A 23,420-nucleotide genomic window follows, 5' to 3' on the forward strand; every position below is an offset into this window, starting at 1 on the left:
AACATTTGAAGTGGATCAGAACCTTTCATCAAAGTTGCTCTAAAACCAAACTGTGTTCTTGTTATAGGACAACCTTGATGAACTTTTTTGATCCACTTTAAATGTTGACTACTGTACACACACACACACACACACACATACTGTAGTGTAGTCCAATACCGATTGATGACAAAACTTGTTAATAATGTAATCCATTACATTACACATTTTAGGAAATATAATCAAACTACTTTTACTTTTGACCTTTCTCGTTTATCACATTGATTTAAATAGGATAACATTGTATTGTATTGACATAAAAATACAAAGAGTAATAAAATATATTCCATTCATTGTTAACAACATGAAGTGCATTAAACATTACATCAAGATTTCCCAAACTGTGTTTTGTAACACTGTAAAAAAAAAAAAAAAGTTGAGCCAACTTAAAATTTTAAGGCAACCAGGTTGAGCAGATTTTTGAGTTCTCTCAACTTATTTTTGTAGGAGAATCTCAACTTTTTGTTGAATAAACTTAAAACAACAAGTTGAGAAAACTCAAAAATCAGCTGAAGCTAGTTGCCTTAAAATTTTAAGTTGGCTCAACTTTTTTTTGTTTTTGTTTTTTAAAGTGAAAGGAAGGGGTTAATAAGTTTAATGGAAAGCTAATAATTAATTAAATCATAAAAAAAAAATGAATAAAAACGTAACATCAAAATAAAACATGAAATATTTATTCAAATGTCATGTGACCATTATCCATCCTCAGAGATCTGTAAACCAAAAAAAAATTGATAATTATTAAAATATTTATTTTAAAATATCAGGGGGATTTCAAGTAAATATGTTAGGTGAAAGAGGTTCAGATGACAACAAAATAAAATAAAATAATTACATGTAATTAAGAAAATAAAAAATAGAAATGTGTGTGTGTTATTACAATAAAAATGACAAATAAAGACATAAAATTCAAAATAAGCACAAATACAAATGCAAATAAATCCAAAAAACAGAATTACTTCCAATGTGGTTCTTCAGGACAGACCCGCTTCTCCTTTTCTAGACACATCATGACAGCTTTTGGATGACAGCTCTCTTCCATTTATTTAATTTGAAATAATATAACGTTACAGTAAGTTAGACATTAGAAGCTCCACTTTCTTCAGCTGAATAAAATGGGTCAGCAGTTGCTGCACACCACATGAGAAGTTAATTTTTAACAAGTCCAAAAAGCAAATATAAACAAGCCAATGAGTTTTTATTAAGAGTGAAAAAGAGGTTTGGCCTCATAAACAGGAAGAGACTAGAGTCAGGTAACCAGAAACCTCTTTCATTCTATGCATGAACCGCATGAAGTGCGTCGCGGTGGGAGAGGCACAAAGTTTGCACTGGAGGTTTGCATCTCCTTTCTTTTACTTTATGTCATCATAACGGCGTTTTGTATATCGCTTGGCAGCAGTTTCGAACTAACCGGATTTACTGAAGTATAAATCCTTCCTTTGCTCTTGGCGAAGCTCCTCAGGTGTTTTGTTCTTCCAGCAGAAGACGCGCTGAAGTTTTCGTCCATTCCGGGCAGAGACGCTCGATGCGAACTCCTGCCTACATCCGAACTTTATTAGTTTCGCTTTCCGCTTGTTTGCATTTAAACACTTCATTACCCATTCAGAAGGACATACGGGCCAGTGCATCAGGTAAGGATGTTTTAAAGCTATTGAGGGGTTTGTTTGTTTGTTACTTGAGTCAAGGCAGTCAACAGGTTGCGTTCTTATTAGTTAGTCTTAGATATTAGCATGATTTTCTTCGCGCACGTACTGCGTAACATTATGCTATGAAAAGCACATCCGCGGATTATGATCAGTCGCAGGTAATTATCTGCAGGAATTATCATTAATTTGTATAATTACAAATAATAAGCATGCCTGAGATCTTAAATTTAGTTTAAAATATTTGGAAAGTTCTTATAATTATATCTTTCTATTCATGTCAGTTTCATATGTTTTTGAAAATTTTTATTTATACCATTTTATAAAAGTTATTTTTGTATGGCTCTAAAAATGTCAAGGGGTGTAACCATTAAGCAAAAACAACTAAATACAAAACGTGTCCCTGCATGACATGGACAAAATGTAGCCTATGATGTGTAGTTAAAGAGAGAGAGAGAAACTTATTGACCTTGAGATGCACAGTCATAGGGGAGTCCTTGCAGTCACACTGACTTGGATTTGGCAGACAAATGTTTTAAAATATATTTAAAAACATATATATTTTATAACAGCAACGGTTGTTATAAACTGCTGTAACACACTGACTTGGATTTGGCAGACAAATGTTTTAAAACATTTTTTTTTTTTATGAACAAAGATAATTTTAGATACTTTGTTCTTGTTGAATAGTTACACCATATACATTTTTGATATTAGGCCTTAAAAAAAACAAAAAATCTCAGGATTTGAAAATGTTAATCACATAAGGGGGTTATTAATTTTTATTTGATGTTTTTGTAATAAAATATGGTTTCTTAATGTATTTTGAGTAGTGAAGTAGATACTAATAATAGGCCTAGTTAAACAAAAGGGAAATGAGATCTTTAAAAAAAAAAAATAAAAAAAAATCACACTTTCATATTGCATACACATTTGTAAAATGCCTACAGCAGGTATATGAAACCTGGCTTTACAGTGTCAAGTAACACAAACATTTACCAGTTTTATTAATATGTCTCAGTCATTACTATTCTTGCTACAGTAAAACTACAAAAGTGTCCAAAGGCACACTTTTAGACACTGCTGTCTTTGAGATGACGATTATTCTGGCTGTTTTAAGGGGTTTAATATTCAGTGCACAAATAATACTTTGTTTAAAGATAATCTCACATGGCTTGATATAACTTGACATGCCAAGCAGGTGTCTCCATGTTTAAAGCAGGACTTTGCAACACCCTGTGCTGTTAATCCCATCAGCCTACATGGTAACAGAACTAAATACATCAGTTTAGTTTTCACAGGCTATCAATTGTCGTTTGATGCAAGGATCAGTACATATAGTAAATGCTATTTGCAGGATTGGTTCTGTCTGTGTAATCCATAGCAGAACAAAAGTATTATAACATCTAAATAAGTACCAAGTTTACATATTCCTCATTTAAAGTAAGAATATATCTGCAGATACTTTGCAGGATTAGTTGCCAACCCAATTTCATGCTGCAGTCATTTTTAAAAGCATGCTCACACAGAATTTGGACATTGTAAGTATATGAGTGTGTCAACACGAAGAGCAAAATGGAGCTCTTAGAATTCACTGAACTGAATGATTGGAGAGAAAAAGAGAATCCACCTGAGGTTTTCCTCACCACTCAAGTTGTCTGCTCGCTTGTCTGTGCAAGAACTGCTTACCATTGACAAAAAGAGGTTTTATCTGGAACTGAGGAATAAACAGGCCTGAAACAATAGGTAGCAGAGCTGGAAACCGTCCTTGCCATTGCAGTTGCAACCTGTTCAAGTGATTTAAACTAATTCTATCTGGTGCTTTTCCACCCATGAAGGGAGGAAGTTTAAAGTGCAGTTCAGGTCCACCAGAGTGAAAAGTACAGAGATTTAGAAAATGAAAATAAAAGTGCAGACAGCCAGCAAGAGAAAACTGAGAGGTATAGAGAAGGAACGGTCTTCACTTGGCCATCGTGTCGTGGTGAAGATGCTCTGAAGTATTCCTAGACCTCTAGATGATGGATGTTCAGTTTGCTGAAGGGAAATTCCTCACTGCCACGGAGTCACTATGCCATCAAATACTCAATTACGCCAAGAAAAATGACCTGTGCAGTCTGAAGCATTGATTTGCCTCTGGATTTAAAGCAGGACACACACATTGGCAGACAGTTATTAATTGCTTCTCTCTTGAGAAAAATAAACATTTAAGGCTGAAGTGTGTATTTTTTTTATGTTAAAAACATTTAAATTGTTAAATTGTTGTTTGAGCCTGATGTAGCAACGATAACTGAACCGATAGCATGAATTTGAGACAGGACTGTTTATCGTGGATGGGGGAGTGTTCAGGGAAACATGTTTGAAAACAATCAGTATTTTAGCAATTCTGTTTGGTGTTGCAAATGGCACAGAAATTAGATAACTTAGATTTCATTGTTGAAGTTAGAACAACTAAAGTTCTTTACATAAAAACTGTTTTAAGAACTGTTTATTGAAATGTTTTTGGGGGAACCTAAATTGGTTCTTTCTGTGAAAACCACTTTATTTTTAAGAGTCTATACAATTACGTAGTTCTGCATATTCAATTATGTGGCACATCCAAATCCTAACAAATCGAGACTGATGGGTTGATGTTTATTGGTGTGAAATCTGTGATATGCAAATTCAGATGGAGGGCTGCTGCTGCTGGTAAGATGTTCCAGTTCTTTGGGTTCCTCTTGGGGTTGGTCTGTAGGCGTTGGACTTGTATGTTTGCCAGGATAATTTAAGAGAGATGAGAGAAGGCTACAATCAATCTAAATGCACCCCAAAGGTACACTGTCAGCATAATCAGAAACCCCCCAGAAATCTCTGGAGGCAACCTGTCTAAGTTTAGCAAAAGCTTTTGTTGCTTTTTTTCCACATGGGATGGTGTGAACAGATCTACTTTGAGAACTGTGTCATGCTATTAGATGCATTTCTGTTTGGATGCTAAATTGATGTTTATACATGCAGCCTTCCAGAGAACCTCTTTGTATAACAGCCTGAGGCCAAAGACACTGTTGCTCAGTGTGTAATTTTACACTGAGTATTTCCCCCATCATCCCTCGCTGCAGTCTTAGTACTCATCTCTCAGTGTGCGCTTGGAACGTTTCACAGTGTCCTGCTGGCTAAAGAATTGGCTAGCTGTTGGAGACGTGTTTACTTTTGATGGGAAACCACTGTGGAAAACCACAGGAGGACAATGCGATGACATCACTCTGCTGATTTTTTGCTAGTACACACATGCAAAAGTTGTTAAAGAAATAGTTAGCCCAAATATGAAAGCTTTGCCATAATTTTCTTATACCCTCATGTTGTTCCAAAAACCTATATGACTTTCTTTCCTGGAATACAAAAGGAGAGATATAGCTTCTTATTGTCTTATGGCACAGATGTCATGTTCATTTCATTTGGAAACTGAAATTGTTTATTTCAGTATGTTTATAGTTTTCCTTCTTCATAATAGTTTATCGGTGTAGGTAAAGGGTGAAAGCGAGCTCAAATCAAACTGCCCGAATCCCATCTTAATTTCATTGTGAAAATATGCAGTGGAATGCCATCACATCTCTACTGGACTCGCTGTCACTCAGAGCTTATTATTATCTCGTATAAGAGAAGCTGCTGGGCCTTGGGAAGCTAACACATTCTTCTCAATGGCCTGCAGGTAATAAATCTGAAGTTTATTGAGCACCCATGTCTATTTTTACTGGTGGGCTCAGTGGCCCAGAGGTTCTGCTTTGTGCTATGTTAGTTTTATAAGTGAGTAAATCTTGGTGAATTGGATCTAACTTGACTACAACTTTGTGTAGTTCGATAATAGAATGTTATGAATTTTTTTTTCTTTCTAGATACAAAAAGTGCTTTACAATAAACTTATCACAGTCCTTCTGATGCAGCCTTGGGTTAAAATATTGATAGACTGATATATTGGTGAGACCAATGAATTGGCCAATATTTAGTCATTTGAGATACTGGAAATTATCTCATCAGCCAATTAACATAACTGCTTGGACAAAGAGTGACTCCTCTGTTCATTTTGTTAAAGGATAATTGAAATTTTGAGTAAATATTGAGTAAAATATATGAAGCCTTTAAAGTCAAATTTGAAGAAAACATATTCATGTGCACAAGAAAGCTTTTGTGCATGTTTCTGAAAATAATATATTTTATTTTTTTTTGTCTGCAAATGTCACTCATTTTAAATGTTAAGACTGACTTGTTATGTTTAGTGGCATTATAAGCATTATATCAGCCAGTGGCAACTTTTCTATATGTTGTCAATGATGCATCCAAATATTGTGAGAAGATCAAACGAAATAGTTTAAGAATTGGTCATTGAAACACCATATTTATAATTACATGTCCTCACTAATGATTGTGGTTATGGCCCTGGATATTGGTGTAAGCACCAGCCACTGAAAACCTATAACTGGTTAACCCTCTGGTTGTGTTCGGACTCCGGTCACGCCTTTTGTGTTACCGGTCAAAAATGACCGGACTCCAAACAACTGCTTATAAATCTGTCAATATGCTATATTATCACCAAATATTGCATTCAATCTTTTTGTCAACTTGTTTTCTTTCATTTAGGACTGGTTTTGTGTTTCTATTTGCTTCTGTTTAATCGTAGGCCTCATTTATCCGAGAGTAGGTACCTCATTTTTTGAGTGAAAAAAGCATTTTTTATGAATAATTTTCACAATATTAAACAAAAAATTATAAAAATTTGCACTGTTTCTCACACTAGTGTACTTTAATGTTTAATCAGGAAGTTTGCTTTTAAATGCTTTTATTTTGTACAAAATTGCAAAAAGTCACACTCGTGGTGTTCCCGGTCAAAAATGACCGGACTCCGAACAACTGCTTATAAATCTGTCATTATGCTATATTATCACTAAATATTGGATTCAATCTTTTTGTCAACTTGTTTTCTTTCATTTAGGACTGGTTTTGTGTTTCTATTTGCTTCTGATTAATCATAAGCCTCATTTATCTGAGAGTAGGTACCTCATTTTTTGGGTAAAAAAAAATTTTTTATGAATAATTTTCACAATATTAAACAAAAAATTATGAAAATTTGCACTGTTTCTCACACTAGTGTACTTTAATGTTTAATCAGGAAGTTTGCTTTTAAATGCTTTTATTTTGTACAAAATTGCAAAAAGTCACACTCGTGGTGTTCCCGGTCAAAAATGACCGGACTCCAAACAACTGCTTATAAATCTGTCATTATGCTATATTATCACCAAATATTGGATTCAATCTTTTTGTCAACTTGTTTTCTTTCATTTAGGACTGGTTTTGTGTTTCTATTTGCTTCTGATTAATCGTAGGCCTCATTTATCTGAAAGTAGGTACCTCATTTTTTGAGTGAAAAAATAATTTTTTATGAATAATTTTCACAATATGAGAGAAAAAATTATGAAAATTTGCACTGTTTCTCACACTAGTGTACTTTAATGTTTAATCAAGAAGTTTGCTTTTAAATGCTTTTATTTTGTACAAAATTGCAAAAAGTCACACTTGTGGTGTTCCCGGTCAAAAATGACCGGACTCCAAACAACTGCTTATAAATCTGTCATTATGCTATATTATCACCAAATATTGGATTCAATCTTTTTGTCAACTTGTTTTCTTTCATTTAGGACTGGTTTTGTGTTTCTATTTGCATCTGATTAATCGTAGGCCTCATTTATCTGAAAGTAGGTACCTCATTTTTTGAGTGAAAAAATAATTTTTTATGAATAATTTTCACAATATGAGAGAAAAAATTATGAAAATTTGCACTGTTTCTCACACTAGTGTACTTTAATGTTTAATCAAGAAGTTTGCTTTTAAATGCTTTTATTTTGTACAAAATTGCACAAAGTAACACTTGTCAAAAATGGCCGGCCATTGAAAGTGAATGGGGAAGAATGAAAGAAACAACTAGTGTTCAGGAGCATGTTGTGCTTGCAAACATAAATGCCTTGGACCAGTGTGTGCATGTATACTCATGCTATCACACACACACACACACACACACACACACACACACACACACACACACACACATCTATGCATACAAACTATTGTATTACACTTATTTCATCCTACCCTGAACTGTATGCAATATGCTTTTATGAATCTCATATTATAACTCTCTCTCTCTCACACACACACACACACACACACAATGCACACAAATGCTCAAACTGCCTTGTCTTTGGCCTGCATTGACTTTTTTTCCATCCCTCGACCAGAACGTTACATCAACTTCAGCTGGGTCCTCAAAATCAGAAGATTGCTTCTTTTCAGTTGTTGCAAGGTTTTCAGCTTGTCCAGTGATATTTTTATCTTCCAATATATCTTGCAATGCATCGTCACTGTAAAATTCTTCTTCAGTTGTCTTTTCCTCGTGTAAATGACAAGCAAGGCACTGTGAGGCATTTGTATGCTCTAGCATTTAATTGTAAACTTTCGTTTACTCTGAGAGAACATGAAAGCCTCTAAACATATTGTCATAATGTTTTGTCTAGTACGGAACCGCTTAGAGCTCATGGTGGTGGAAAGATTTCGGGGTGGGTGAAAAAAAATCGGGGTGGGAGGAAAAAAATATTTTTCAAATCTTTTGCGTTCCCTCACAAAACTTTGCGTTCTCTCGCAAAGATGTTTGCGTTCCCTCGCAAAACTTTGCGTTCTCTCGCAAAGATGTTTGCGTTCCCTCGCAAAACTTTGCGTACATATTTGCAAGAGAACGCAAAGTTTTGCGAGAGAAAGCAAACATCTTTGCGAGAGAACGCAAACATCTTTGCTAGAGAACACAAAGTTTTGCGAGAGAACACAAAGTTTTGCGAGAGAACGCAAACATCTTTGCGAGAGAACACAAAGTTTTGCGAGAGAACGCAAACATCTTTGCTAGAGAACACAAAGTTTTGCGAGAGAACGCAAACATCTTTGCGAGAGAACGCAAACATCTTTGCGAGAGAACAAAGTTTTGCGAGAGAACGCAAACATCTTTGCGAGAGAACACAAAGTTTTGCGAGAGAACGCAAACATCTTTGAGAGAGAACGCAAACATCTTTGAGAGAGAACGCAAACATCTTTGAGAGAGAACGCAAACATCTTTGCGAGAGAACACAAAGTTTTGCGAGAGAACGCAAACATCTTTGAGAGAGAACGCAAACATCTTTGCGAGAGAACACAAAGTTTTGCGAGAGAACGCAAACATCTTTGCGAGAGAACACAAAGTTTTGCGAGAGAACGCAAACATCTTTGCGAGAGAACACAAAGTTTTGCGAGAGAACGCAAACATCTTTGAGAGAGAACGCAAACATCTTTGCGAGAGAACGCAAACATCTTTGAGAGAGAACGCAAACATCTTTGCGAGAGAACACAAAGTTTTGCGAGAGAACGCAAACATCTTTGCGAGAGAACGCAAAGTTTTGCGAGAGAACGCAAACATCTTTGCGAGAGAACGCAAAAGATTTGAAAAATATTTTTTCCTCCCACCCCGAATTTTTTTCACCCACCCCGAAATCTTTCCACCACCATGAGCTCTAAGGGGCTCCGTAGTCTAGAATATGTGGTGAAAGAAAAGATTATTTTTGAGGTCAATGCAGGCTAAAGACAAGGCAGTCTGAGCGTGTGTGTGTGTGTGTGTGTGTGTGAGAGAGAGAGAGAGAGAGAGAGAGAGAGAGAGATCCTTTTTTATTCATAAAAGGATATTGCATGCAGTTCAGGGTAGGATGAAATAGGTGTAATAAAATAGTTTGTATGCATGGATGGATGGGTGTGTGTGTGTGTGTGCGCGTGCGTGTGTGCGCATGTGTGTGTGTGATAGCTTGAGTATAAATGCATCCACACATGCAAAGGTCCAAGGTCTTTGTTTGCAAGCACAACATGCTCCTGAACACTAGTTGTTTCTTTCATTCTTCCCCATTCACTTTCAATGGCCGGCCATTTTTGACAAGTGTTACTTTGTGCAATTTTGTACAAAATAAAAGCATTTAAAAGCAAACTTCTTGATTAAACATTAAAGTACACTAGTGAGAGAAACAGTGCATATTTTCATAATTTTTTCTCTCATATTGTGAAAATTATTCATAAAAAATGCTTTTTTCACTCAAAAAATTAGGTGCCTACTTTCAGATAAATGAGGCCTACGATTAATCGGATGCAAATAGAAACACAAAACCAGTCCTAAATGAAAGAAAACAAGTTGACAAAAAGATTGAATCCAATATTTGGTGATAATATAGCATATTGACAGATTTATAAGCAGTTGTTTGGAGTCCGGTCATTTTTGACCGGGAACACCACGAGTGTGACTTTTTGCAATTTTGTACAAAATAAAAGCATTTAAAAGCAAACTTCCTGATTAAACATTAAAGTACACTAGTGTGAGAAACAGTGCAAATTTTTATAATTTTTTGTTTAATATTGTGAAAATTATTCATAAAAAATAATTTTTTCACTCAAAAAATTAGGTGCCTACTTTCAGATAAATGAGGCCTACGATTAATCAGAAGCAAATAGAAACACAAAACCAGTCCTAAATGAAAGAAAACAAGTTGACAAAAAGAATGAATCCAATATTTAGTGATAATATAGCATATTGACAGATTTATAAGCAGTTGTTTGGAGTCCGGTCATTTTTGACCGGGAACACAACGAGTGTGACTAGGTGAAATAAAACCCACAAAAAATTACGAAAATTCTAAAAAAATTTATGAGAAATACTTGTACCCTATGTGCGCAAAGTCAGTAAGTTTGAGTCCAATGCGATAACGTTAACTAGTATTTTCAGGAAAAAGAAAAAAAAATTCTTGTCAATTTGACCCGAACACAACCAGAGGGTTAAGACAGGGATACCCAATCCTGTTCCTGGAGATCTATCTTCCCGCAAAGTTCAGCTCCAGCCCTGTTCAAACATAGCTGAACCAACTCATTCAGATTTTCAGGAGCAGTTGATAATTACAGACAACTGTGTTTGATCAGGGTTGGAACTGAACTCTGCAGTAGATCTCCAGGAACATGCTGGGCATCCCTAGGTTAGGAGAACCCAACCACATTTAGACAACTTTCTCCAGGGTTTGACCATACCAATTAAATACTCAACCATAAAGTGACCTATATTGATCTATCAAAGTACACTTTGTCTTGAACTCAACAATTTGACGCATAAACGATGAATACGCCTCATGAAGAGGCTTTAAACCCAGCAGATGCTCAGATACCCTGCAGAGCGTGAAGGATATGAGGTCAGAGCTCTTCTGTCATCTCTGCCGTATGGAGCTGGGAATTAGTAATAAAAACTATGAATATTTTGAAAGCAGGCTTGCTGTTAGAACACTACCTGATTAATTTCCTCTGCCTGCATGAAGGGCAGATAGGGATGCTTGTAATTATTTATGAATAGCAGTGCGTTATGATTTATATTCATCGGGTGCCGTTAAAGACATGCTTAAAATGCTCTAATTTAATGCTGTGAAATGTTTTAGATGACCCTTTGTTGCACCTTGTTTGCATGCTTCGTTTTCTACAGATATTGACATTAATGTCTGCTAATTTGTTCAATATTTTAAAACCGTTGTGTTTTTCGTGCCAGGAAACTCTTTTCTCCTGTCAACTCCTTCCTCACTAATTAGCTGCTTAGTTGATTACCTTAGCTGCTCTATTATCTTGAATGTGGAATCCCGTCAATGTTTTTTAACCTTTCTACAACCTTTTTATCCCGATTATCTTGTTGACATGCTACAAAGATTTGCAGGAGATCCCTATGAGATGTTGTCTCACATTTCACACACTCAAGGTCACGAGTGTTGTCTTTGAACACGCTGTGTAGTTTGATGTCGATTACCCTGTAAAGTGGGTTGAGCCATTAGCCATAATTAGCCAGTGTTGTCAAGGAGAACTTTGCAGTACCCCACTATAATGCGAAAAACATCTAATTTATTCTCAATACTGCAATGCAATAAAATAACGATATATTATTTGAGGGTGCAATTTTGTGTTTATGTTTTTTTGTCCGACAACGTGCATATGAATGCAGCATCATGCAAAAGCAATTTTCGGTTACACTTTGTAGAAATGTGTGACTATTTTACTGCAACATAATATTTTAAAACTATAAATGTTTTGCATAACATTTTTCCCATTATGGTATTATCTGTCGCACTGAATTTCATTTATGCTAATTTAACATAACTCTCATGAGCTTTTGGCATTGCAGTAATGAGAATTAGGAGAGAAAATGTGCCTGATTTTCATAATGTCACAATACAGAGAAATGTTACTGATCTCAAAAATAGAATTTCATATTTTTCCTTTAGAGTCTAGGGTGAAATATGTCCAAGGCAGCGCTTCATGAGATTCAACCAGAAGAGTAAAACAGGTTTATGTTTATTTAGGAAAATCAGGAAAGAACTTCAAACATGCTGGAGAGGTCTTAAAACAAGTCCTTGTTTTCTCAACACTGTATAATCATATTTTGAGTGACACTTTGTGTTATTGGTTGATTTGTCATTGCTAAAGCTAACTCAAGGGCAGCGGAGAAGCATGTGTGTGTTAAACATTAGGCACTAATATCCACTAAGACAAAACTATGACTCAGTGCTTTTGGTTCTAAAGAGAAGTTATGTTTTTAATAGGCTGAAATTTTTTTTTTTACATAAAAATAGAGCAGAGCAATACATGTACTGTGCACACAGACTTCAGATGTGACTTTGTGTTACTGTGATGTATTTCTGAGTAAGGCTGGGAGAATAAAAGGTCTGAAATTGATTTTATCCATCAGGAATTGATTGATTCTATTTTTTTCTTCTGAAATGCTACATCTTTTTAATATTATTGCCATAATGTTTGCTATTTAAAAAGGCTACATTAGCTAGTAGCCCAACACAGATATAACTATTGGTTAACATTAACAAACTTTGGTTAACATTAACCAAAATCCAGTGACATTAGCTGAAAGTCACTGAAAGATTACAAACACAAACATTTTCTTCTCTGGAATAACATGCACCGAACATTGACTATAAAACAAGGAACATTAAGAAAGTATATAGGATCAATTCTGATTTCATGTTGGCTTTAAACACTCATAAAGGGGAGAAGGGCATTTCCATCTTCAGTTGTAATTTTCCACACTTACCATCTCATTACTGCGTTTGATTGGATCGGCAGAGCAGACGAATATGTGCGTTTAATTCATAATGTCTTACACAAAGTGTTGCTTAATCACTTCAGAAATGTTCCATATTTGCGTGTAATGGACTAAGTAATTATTACTTAATGGACTATTAGTGCAGTATGTCAAGTGCATAGTTGGGTTTGCACAAATTTCTCAAAGTAGTTGCACACTCAGTCTTCAAGTGCAGGAAAACAGGGCACAGCTGCAATTTCAGCCGCTTATGCGAAACAAGGCCATCTATAAGTGGACATGGTTGAGGTATATTCCTCGCGTCCTGGTGCTAAACTGTGTTGATGGCAATCAGTGCGTTTTGTTTAGGCAGGATTAGGCTGGTCTCACATTCTTCCCCTAAACCTGTTTAAGAACATCACTAATCCCAGACAGCAACAGCAACATGCCATTACATGTCACTTTTCCTGCCTGCCTTGATCACAAGAATATCTGGTGGAATATCCTGAAATGATTCATTATGAAAGTGCAGGAGGGAAAGTGTGCTTTGAGATCCCGTTGGGGAAAGAGATGTTTAATCATTGACCGTGGCTTACTGAGTCTCTGTTCATTAAAGGCTAAATTAATAATTGACACTGGAGTTTAAAAGAAACTCGGATGAATGTCAGATAGCGGTATTAGTAACTTAGCTTCCTGTAGATATTCACAGTCTGCTCAAGGTTATTGTGTTTAAAATCCTTATTTGACCTGAGATGTCATAATACGGTTGGTTTTGGATAAAAAAAGATTGCAGAACCATATTGCAGCATTCTGGTCAAGGACTAACAAATTACTTAGTTTATTACAAACTGATAAAATGTATTACATATTGGTGCCATATTATTTAATGCACAATATTAGTGTTTTTTTTTTATTTTAATTTGTTTTATTAGTCAATATTGGATATTCAGTTGTGTCTGTTTACCATATTTTTTAGATTATATTTATATGACCTTTTCCATAATCTAACACTCACTTGACGTTAAAAATATCTTAAAAACTAGTTTGGAAAATTGTTAGCAAATCTCAAAATCAATATCAGTTTTTTCAAATGTACATTATAATATTATAATTTTTTCAAATGTACATTATAATATTATAATTATAATGCCTCTCTTATGAACTTTTAATAAGTATTTAAAATTATTTGTTATTTTTAATGCTTATTTATAATAAACATTTAAAATTTAAATTATCCATGTATAATGCATTATAAAGGTATTCATAATGTATTATATATATGCATTATATTTTTTAAACCAAAGATAAATTATTATTTCTAAAGGTGATAAGTATTATAATGTAGTATAACTGTGCATTATATGTAAGTACAAGGTTACTATGATTTTATTAATTTAAAATAGTATTGCATTTTAATATTGGCAATTTATCTTTCTCATAATATGAAAATAATTATGGGCTTACCGTTAATTCTGGAGCTAAAATATCTGTGCATCTCTAGATAAAGTCTTGTGCACCTTGACTGAAATTGTATAGCATCTAGCCAATCAGATTGGAACATTTGGTATGTGGACACGCTGAGATTATGATTATAATTATAATTACAATCCAAGATTATAATTTTTCAATATTACTGGGTGTGTTAGTAGAGGAAAATGTCCGGAAAAGTTCTGTCGAAACAGAAGTTCATTTTAACACTGTAATGTTAAACCGCTGTCATCTAAGCACATGTATCAGCAATAAACTGGTTGAGCACAAGGCAAGCCCAACAGTGATGCTGAATATGCTGCAATATTAAAGGTGATAAATAATAAAAGCTTCATTTTCATGCTCTCAAGTCTCAGTTTCAGAGCTGTTTGTTCCTGTGAATCTAGGTGATGTGCAGCAGAAGTGGAATGTCAGCTGTATTCATCTAGAGGTGACGTGCTTTTTAATGCCTAAAGCCCCAAGGCGCTGTCAGGGCCCGTCAGAACAGGTGCCTCACCATCTGGGTGTCTTCTCTTACCTGCTTTTTTCCACCTTTGAATTTGCCTAGTAAACTTCAAGATTTTACACTCTGAATATATAATGTTACGTTCACATAAGTTATACCTTTGACACGAGTAATGCATTCATGGTTGCACTGTATAGGTCAAAAGTTTAGAATAATTACAAATTTGTAATGTTTTGGAAAGAACTCTCTTTTGCTCACTGAGACTGCATATATTTGACCAAAAATACAGTAATATTGTGAAATATTATTTCAAATTAAAATAACATTTAATGTTATTTTTATGTATTTTAAAATGTAATTTATTTCTGTGATGCAAAGCTGAAGTCTTCAGTGTCACATGATCCTTCAGAAATCTTTCTAATATGTTGCTTTGCTGCTTAATTATTATCAGTTATTATTGGTGCTCATTAGTGGTATTAATAGTGGTTCTTATTATCATCAATGTTGAAAACTGATTAATATTTGCATGCTTAATATATGTATATATAATGCATTGTCTATTTTTCAGGATTATTTGATAAGTAGAAAGTTCAAAAGAATAGTATTCATATGAAATAGAAATCTTTTGTAATATTATAAATATCTTTACTATGACTTTTGATCAATTTAATGCTTCCTTGCTGAATAAAAATATCATTTTCTTCAAATCTAATTCTTACTAATCTAAAAACCTAGTCAAAACTTTTGAATGTTCGTGTTGCTACAAATATATTAAGCAGCACAACTGATTTCAACATGGATAATAAAAAGAAAAGTCTCTTGAGCTGCAAATCAGCATTTCAGATTAATTTCTGAAGAATCATGTCAAGACTGGAGTAATGATGCTGAAAATTCAGTTTTGGATCACAGGAATAAATCACAATTTTACTTCGTAAAAAAAAAATCTTTCTTTTGCTTTCTTCGTAAAAATTGGTGAAGATATCTTAGGGGGCTGCATAATTAATATGCAACTTTTAGTAACACCCTTTGCATTGTGAGCATGCCTGCAGAATAATGCCTTAAAAATGCTGTCTACAGAGGCAGCTCACTACATTCTAGAAGAATTTTCTGTATGTCAACATTTGACTCTTGTGTGTCTATTTTTATATCTCTTGAGGAAATTTAGAGGAAACATCTGAAACATGTTTATACTTGACAAAGTGTGCACTTCCACATAATTTAACCAAGAACCTCTGAGCAACCTGCATTCCAGGTACTTGAGCCAGTTCTTTAATATGCCAAAAGTGTGCTAAACATGCTTTTTATTTTTTTTTATTTAAGCCTAATTTACATAGAAAGGAGATGTGTTTGCATAAAAATAATGACATTGATTTTATTTAAATTTGCATAGTGCCGTGTTATACCAGTACCGGGAATGTCTGGATGAACTGGATTGCAGGTGGTTAGTGAATAATAAGACAATTTTTGAGTTAAAATGCAATGCACAAAGTGACGCAGCTGTTTCGTGAAATCTCCTCAGACTGTTCAAATGCCCAGTTTAATTGCATCATTAAAAAAAAAACAAGAAAAACATTTGACTGAAAATACGCTTGGTAGAAAAATAGCTTGGAGGTGTTTTTTGATTTAGAGTCAGAGGATTGAATTAGAAACAGACCAAAAAGCATATTCCACCAGTACAGAGAGAGAGAGAGAGAAAAGGGGAAAGCAACACTCACATTTTTGTCCTTGACAAGGGCTCTTCCCTTCCTCTGTAATGTGTGTGTGTGTGTGTAAGTGTCCTAGAAAGAGGGAAATAAGCACAAAACAGTTATTTTTCCGCCCTTCGAAGTCACAAGCATGTTAGTACCATAACAGACGTTTGAGACATTCCTTTGCAGCTTGACTTCAAAAACTTAAAATTCAGTAAACATGAGCATCAGGGAAGCTTAATCAAGCCCTTTATCATTAGGTTAAGACACCTGACAGCTGTTCTGTCATGGTAACATGGTGCTAACATGCACATGCACGTTGCACGCTGTGCCTGCAGTGGTGTTTTGTGGTTATCTAGCCATGACTCAGAAGTTGCATCTTGATCCGTGGCCTTTGCTCGCACATGGCTGCTTTTCTCACAAGCTGTTCAAACAGAGCTTAGTGGCTTGGCTTGGTAAAGAAAAATGAGCATGACAAAGTCTCTAGAAGAAATCTTCGATGGTAATTGATAGTGAATTTGAGGGAAGGTATCCTGTAAGGCTTCAGAAGTTTATAGACAGCCCAGAGGGTGACATTTTGACGAACCTGCCAGAGATTTGACAACATGCAGCAACGTTAGAGCACATTTGGTTGCACTGTTTAAATATGAAATCCTCTAATGAATCAGAGGATTTGATAGCTTTTCCAGTTTATAATTAGTTGAACTGTCGTCTTATGCATTTTGATGAAGGCTGACCTTTCCTAATGTGCCTTCATTTCATTTCCTTTTTTTTTTTTTTTTTATCCAAGCATTTACTGCACTCTATGACAAACATCCTAAATTGATTAAGTGAAGCTTGCTCAGACATTCTACTGCGAGCCACAGAATATTTGAAATATTCCATCTGACACCTGGAATCCACCATGAAATAAACTCGTGCAGTGTTAAATCTCAAGTTAAAATCTCACCGGCTCTCCTGTTAAGCTGACGGATAGCAGTACTTGCAGCATCTACAGGCTTAGTGGTGAGAATCCCAGCTTGATGATTTGCTCACTGTGTATGACTTATTGACTCATTGTTTTAGTGCTTGTGCAAGAACGCAGTTTCCAATCTATGACCAGCCTTCCCCCAAAAATCTTTAGGTACTTTTGACAACATCCAAGTAGTCTCGCAAAATCAGACTTCTGGCTGTCTGTCTTGGAACTTTACCAACAGGTAAAGACAAACCACTGTTGTATTTGTTGCTTTTTCCATGATATTTCAGGGCATTTACATGCTGAACACAAAAAGCCCAACAGGAATAGACACCACTGCATAAAATCTAATCTTTAAAAAGGTAAACATACTTGTGAATTAACCCAGCATACAATATTAAACCAATAGATCATTCAAAAACAAAAATTCTGACATAATTTGCTCACTCTAAAGTTGTTCCAAAGCTGTAAGATTTTTTTTCTTCTGTAGAAAATGCAAAAAAAAAAAAAAATGTATGTAGAAAAATCTGTTGTTTGTCCTTAAAATGAAAGTCAATAAGAACAAATGTTGTTTTGGTCTCTATTGACTTCCAATGTAGGGGCAAAAACAATTATAACATTCTTCAAAAATATCTTTCTTTGTGTTCAGCAGAAGAAGAAAAAAAAAAACACGAAGATTCAAAATGATGTGAAGGTGAGTAAATTATATCAGAATTTATATAGTCTTACTGCACTGGCAGATTTTTAGTCACTTTTTTAACAAAACAAGTAAAACAAATCCAGTAAAGTAATAAAAACCGTAACAATGAAAGTTATCTAGTTAATCTTAGTTAGTTAATTTCAGCATTTACTACATTATTGAAAATCAAACGTATTTTTTAGTATTATTTAATGAACCTCAGCTAACATTTTTATTAACTAACATTAGCTAAGATAAATGAATGCTGTATTGCTCGTTGTTCACTAACTAACATTAGGTAATGGGACCTTATTTTGTTCCCAGTGTAACCATTTATTCTTACTATTCGGGAAGAGTTTTACTTGTGTTAAAAGGTAAAATACTTGTGTGTAAAAGGTAAAAATTTGCTAATAATAATAATTTTAAAAAGACTATTCACAACTCATTAAGAAGTAATTGTGACTGACATATTAAAAGATTACAACCTGGCAACTTTAAACTAAACTTTGTTTCCAGGTAAAATCTGTACACCATGACTCATTGAAATTGTTCAAAGCCAGCAAAACAGATATAGACAGTTTGAGAAAGCTTTTGGTCTTTTTGTGTGCAATATGCATCAGACAGTCAGTGAATGGTCAGTGGTAGGTCTGAGGAAGTGCAATCAGCCTGAGACTCTTACCAAACAAACATTAAACCAAACAGTATCAGAAACAGAACCTGGTCTGATGCCTCTGTCAGGTTATCCGACTCATTAGATCATGGACATGAGCCTGTCCTGCAGGCACTTAAGGTTAGTTGAGGTGCCTGAACTGTGTTTTTGAGCTTCTATGAAGGTGCGATATTGCCGTTATGAGTTCCTTGGGTCTTGGCTGGGTGTGGAACCATGCAGAGGATATTACAGATGGAGAGCTTTGGAGGTTGAGAAGAGCTTGTTCCTGTCTGAACAGAGACTCTATTGTACGGGGCGACTAACGTTTAGCTCAGAGGAGCACCTGACAGAGAGGCCATTGATCTATTTCTAGCAGCCCTGTACAGCTCAATAACATCCCAAACAAGTAAGAGAGACGTCCAGGGAGGCCGACATAGTTAGCTGTCTGCTGGCCAGCAACCCCTGGTCCTCCCTAGAGAAATTTAAGAAATGTTATTACACCAGTGGTTGAACTGAAGTTGCAAGCCGTAAGGTCAATTGAAAAGAAGTTGGCTTGTGACAGAAATGACTATAACATGTACTTTACTGTACAGTTCAGACTGAAATTGTCGTTGTAAGTTGCACCAGACCAGAGGACAGTTTACAGCAGGGTCAGAAATGAACTTTTCCATTAAGGGGCAATATTTGCCCACTGGATTTGATTTCCACTGGCATTTCTTACTTTTCGAAGGGCAATTTTTATAGCCTTGACGACTCTTGGGAAGTTTAGCATGGTAATATATATAGCAATGTTAATGATCTTGGCGGAATATGCTGCTGTTGCAGAGGAAGCACCGAGACTTGCTACTGCCAATACATCCAGAGACATGTTGCTGTGAGCATGTAGGAAATACTGCTGCTGCAAATATACAGTAGCATACATGAAATAACCCCCATACATGAAAAAATATGTAGCAGATCTATACAGGTGGAGCTGGGGAAGGTGGAGGATTTCTTAAGTGCACTTCAACTGCTACAGCAAACACTAGCCAAGCTCACTGGCTGTTGATGCAACTAAAACCAGCTGCGCCATGTGAGTAATGATGTGATGATATCAGCCTGCACCATCTAGAGTTTTATGACAGAACTTTATATAAAAGTTTCTGTATTTTATGTCAAATACTTATGGTGCATTCCATTTACCTTGGAAGTCCGACGTCGGAGCTGGGAATGACTTCACACCCAAAGTTGATTCCAGTACACACATCGGAAAACTAAGATGGACGTGTCCATTATTACCAATACCAGTCGATAAAAAGAGTGGAATTTGCTCAGATAAGGCTGCAGCATTGTGTCCACAGATAAAGAGATTCAGACATTTATTGGACATTAACGGCCTTAGAGAGGCCTTATATGGCCAATTTCCGACTAGGAGACTCGTATTTACTATAATACCGATAGCACGTGAATGCAGCATAATCTCCGTATTTTTACAGGTGCGTGTCACGTTATTCATGTATGTCACAAGCGCATGCGCATTTTGGTCAGAGCGGCAATACTGCGATTAAGGTGTTTACATGCCTGTATATTTCGATTAAAATCGGCGTTAATATGTTAATACATATTATGCTTGCTGCGATTATGAGCTTAATCGCATTATTTAAATCGAAGTATTGCGGTAAATGAGGTAAAGGATAATCGTAATGTTGTCAAAATCTCATTATAATCGCATTTAGAGGGTCCATGTAAACGCACCCATTGTATTTCTATTGTTTCACTTCTGTTGGTGCAATGAGTAGTCATATTGGATTCTGAAGAAGGGGTTGTTGTGGTTAGAACTCTGACTTGAGGGTTCATTCCAGTTAAAAAGTTTCTACTGGGAACTCAATTTCTGACTGCCGTGTACAAATGAAACACAATTAAATTCAACCATTTACTCAATCAAAATACTACAGAACAGATGCAAAAGTAGCTTAATTACAATAAGTAAAGCTGACTACCCTGAAAAATTAAACTTTTACTTGCATCCTACCTCCACTTTGTTGTTTATAATGAAAGAATTTGTGTGAGGAGTGCACAATTCATAAGTGAGTGTATGCACAAAAAAAAAAAAAAAACTTTGGCATTTTCAGCAGTTACTAATCTAAAGGCTTCTCATTGGCCACTCAACAGAAACGTGCGTGATTGGTTATAATGCACAGCTCTGTAAAAAACACGTAAATAGAATTCTGACACAACGTTTGCAAATCTACAGTAATTGTAATGTAATCAACTGACACTTTTCATTCATTTTAATCATTCCAGCAGTAAAAGATTTTGTTTGTTTAATTATGCAGAGGCATTTTTTGCCCCTTATCTGGAATCTGGTTCATTTGTGTTGATTCTGATGCCATTTTTGCTCCAGGCCCCTGTTCATTTCCGAACCTGGTTTACAGTACATACAGCATCTGAAAATGTTACATTGTTTCTGTTTTCTATTGTTACCAGGCGTACGTCATCATACCATGTGATATCACCTTTTGGAATCTGCCCTCAGGGCTGTCTTGCACTCTTTGTGACATATACACACGATCACACATTCATATTATGTTTGGATTCTTGACTTCACTGGAATCTTGTGTTTTCATATGCTGCCCATTTACACTAAACGTTTCAAATTCCTCTCATACCCCCCCAGTGAACACACACACTCAGATATACACTGGCACTCACACACACAAAAGCACTGTGTTCTGCAGTACTACGGTCAAATTCCACAAACACTATTTTGGTGTCTCTGGCCTAAGGAGAATCGAAACGGGGCCGGACTGCAGAAAACAGCCGCAGTGAATCGATGCTCGTAGAAGAGCTGCCCCCAGAGAAGTAATAAAGTCAGAAATATGAACCAGGGCTCTGCTGATGAAGTAAATGAAAAGTTTGCTTGAAAAGTAACACACTCCCTCAAGACGTTAACTGCTTCTTTGTCTTGTGTTCTTAGTTATTTTTCATTGTTAATGAAATTATTGTTCATTGTTTTAAAAAAACATGCAACGTGCATTCATGCAAACAGCAAAAATTTGAAAACCACAGCGCTTGAATTCTGCCTTGTTCAAATGCGGAAAAAGTATTCACTGTTTTAACTGCAGGTATATCCTTGTTATAACATGCTTTGCATTTACATAATCACAGGGCATTCATGCACCACATTGCCGTTATTGTATATACTGTATAATCTCTGCCTCATTTAGGTCACAAAACATTGTACTGTAATAAATGGCAGTCCGTTGGACTCCTATATTGTTTTGTGAAGCCTCCACAAAGAGCTTTGCTTTTGCTGGCGCACAAAACAACCACTGGTATTCAAACTAGACAATATGGATTACGTGATACAATAAGAAACACATTTTTTTTTGTACTGTGTCTCTTAGTTTAACTCAAAAGACTTGTTTTTCAAAATCTGATAAATATGCCTGTGTTAACAAAAATCAGGTCAGATCATTCAACATGTACATAAATGTGGGGTGTGAGGATGACATGCAGGGAACAGGCTTTCGACAACCGTTTCACGCTGATGTCATGCTAATGTAGAGCCTGTCAACTTTGCAAGGAGGAGATAAACTAGATGTCTGTCATAGACAAACCATGACGTAGCATTAGCATGTCATGTTAGAGGACAGATTGCAAACAAGCCTGTCATGTGCTAAGTGCACTCAAATAATCAAATACAAATACATGCATACTTTCTAGAAATGTACTGCAGTGAAAGTGTATTTGAAGTACAGTACATAGCCAGACTTAACATTAAGTGTCAACAGATCAACACTTAACAAGCTCAGGTGTTTCAAAGTCCTCAGATGCTGCCTATGTATATTGTTGACAGCAAAGCACAGATTTTGAAAGAGAGACATTGTTAAAACTAGATGCCAGGAACGGCGTGAAGTCCAGATGAGTTTAGAAGTACAATCAGTACTAGCAGGATTTAACCTCTAGGTTAGATAAAAAAAATGAGCAGTTGCCATAAAGATATCTGAAAATGTAGTTAATGTTCGGAGGTATTTATTACAGTAGACTGCTGGTATTAAGCTGCCAGTGGCTAATGTTGTGTTTGAAATTCTCTGCGTGCACAAATGTGGGAAATGAACACGCAGTCAGGTCAAGACTACAAATACTTAGCAATCGCATCAATGCAGCTTCCTGTTGCCGTTTCAGACATCCATATTCAAGGCTAGTTGAACACAGATGTGTTTCCTCTCCCCGCGGAGGGCTGCGTGCCCTGCTCCAGGTGCCCTGTTGACAGATTTCTCATTGGTTTGTGAGCTCTAGCACTGCTGTCAGAATTCCTGCTAGGCATCTTTTCAACATGCTAGTTGACACTAGGAGTATGATAGCTGATTTTTAACGAATTGGTAGGTAAAAAAAAGTCCAAATAACAACCCAAGCTTACTGGAAAAACATACCTGTGACATTTCTGCAAAATTATATTATGTTGCTTCTTGCATGCTTTGCGACGCTTCCAAAGTGAAAAGAACATGCTTTTAGCGTTACTCAGTGGACATTTTAAACTGAAACAGATGAATGCGAATCTGGTTGTATGTATTGCAACAGTTCTCATGAATAAAATGCATCAAATGAATTGTTCTGTGAGTGGCTCTAAAATGTTAATGCTCAATCACATTTGAAAATGACGAACCACCTTCACTAGCAAACACGAGATAAAGTGCATTTCTTTCCACCCT

At 35.7% G+C, this 23,420-nt stretch overlaps 1 protein-coding gene across 4 annotated transcripts in view; it reads left to right on the plus strand.

Moving 5' to 3' along the window:
• The first annotated feature begins 1,285 nt into the window (after positions 1–1,285).
• The window catches only part of palm3 (paralemmin 3), a 43,684-nt gene continuing 21,549 nt past the window's right edge, over positions 1,286–23,420 (plus strand). The window contains exons 1-2 of one of the 4 annotated variants that reach the window (XM_079432235.1): positions 1,312–1,670; positions 18,051–18,092. The gene's annotated coding sequence lies outside the window, so the exon portion shown is untranslated. Of the gene's footprint in view, positions 1,671–18,047; positions 18,093–23,420 lie in introns of all 4 variants that reach the window. The other 3 variants (XM_079432233.1, XM_079432234.1, XM_079432232.1) reach the window with 3 other exon arrangements.

Source organism: Barbus barbus (genome assembly GCF_936440315.1).
Source record: "Barbus barbus genome assembly, chromosome: 13".
Lineage (NCBI taxonomy): Eukaryota > Metazoa > Chordata > Actinopteri > Cypriniformes > Cyprinidae > Barbus > Barbus barbus.